This window comes from Sinocyclocheilus grahami, unplaced genomic scaffold, assembly GCF_001515645.1.
Source record: "Sinocyclocheilus grahami isolate Dianchi unplaced genomic scaffold, SAMN03320097.WGS_v1.1 scaffold2720.1, whole genome shotgun sequence".
Taxonomy (NCBI): Eukaryota; Metazoa; Chordata; class Actinopteri; order Cypriniformes; family Cyprinidae; genus Sinocyclocheilus; species Sinocyclocheilus grahami.
In genome coordinates, this window is record NW_015507898.1 from 23,728 (window position 1) to 24,845 (window position 1,118).

Genomic DNA, 1,118 nt, shown 5'->3' on the forward strand with positions numbered 1-1,118 from the left:
TTTTATTTCTCTTCTCTTTACTGCTTAAGCTTTAACCCTTTTTCCAATGCCAACTGTATGTGTGTGTGTGTGTGTGTGTGTGTGTGTGTGGGTGGGTGTATGTGTATGTTAGACTAGTTTAAGTGTTTATGTAGTTAATAAAGTCTTACTTGTATCACACTTGAGGTTGTTCATTGTTTGCTCATAATTGGAGTCCCTAATCATGCAGATTTCTGCTACATGCTCTGTGTAGTATTGTACAGTAAGAAAGTTATTTTCCTTAACCAGGATATTAACGTTCTTAGAATTGACTGACAGTTGACACTGAGAGGTCAAGTAAATACTTTTTAGTTTTAATTTTATTAGTTATAATTAATTATTCATATTTCCCCTTTGAGCTGATTCGCTACATCATTCACACCAGCAAGCACATGAAATTACTGTTTATCTTTTTACAGCAGTACAGTTTCCTGAGAATTCATCTTTATAAGGAACTAGATCAGAGAGAGAGAGTGTGTGTGTTGATTTCTGACTCATTCTTCTGATTCTCATGTCTCTTCCTGAAAGAAAGCAGGAAGCAGGTTGCAGTTGTTTTACAGAAGTGAAAGAAATTTCAGAGCTGCTGTTCAACACAACGGTTCAGAGGAGGAAATAGAAATATCTAGAAACATTGTTTGAGGTGAGTGTTTGATCTTTCTTTAGTTATTTTCATGTATGAGTGTAATCTTATGATGTATCATTGGTCACTCTGAGTTTATGAGATTTTAATGCTGTGCTGAAGTCATTTTGATGATTTTATTTAAAGCTCTTCATGTCGTGATCAAACAGATGATCAAGTGCGTCTTTGTCAGTGAATCATGGAGAGCTGCTCATTCTGATATTGTTGTCACACCGTGTGAAATCACTGTTTCTCTCATTTTACTGTTTATTAGTGAGTCTGTGATTTCAGTATTTCTCATCATGCACTCTTTACTCTGAGGCAGAAACTATCACTCAACATCTTCATGCATCTGCAGACTTTTTTTTACTTCAGTTCACACTGTAGGTGTTGGAAAACAGAATTATAGAAATAATAAGGAACTCTCAATATTGAGAACTCCCATTGCAAAAATAAAGTGCCCATAAATGTATAAAGTTTG

General features: G+C 35.0%; 1 long non-coding RNA gene across 1 annotated transcript in view; it reads left to right on the top strand.

The window, feature by feature from the left end:
- Positions 1 to 566: 566 nt before the first annotated feature.
- Positions 567 to 1,118, top strand: part of LOC107575556 (uncharacterized) — a 7,418-nt gene continuing 6,866 nt past the window's right edge. The window contains exon 1 of the long non-coding RNA XR_001607898.1: positions 567 to 658. This is a non-coding gene — a long non-coding RNA (uncharacterized lncRNA). The remainder of the gene's footprint in view (positions 659 to 1,118) is intronic.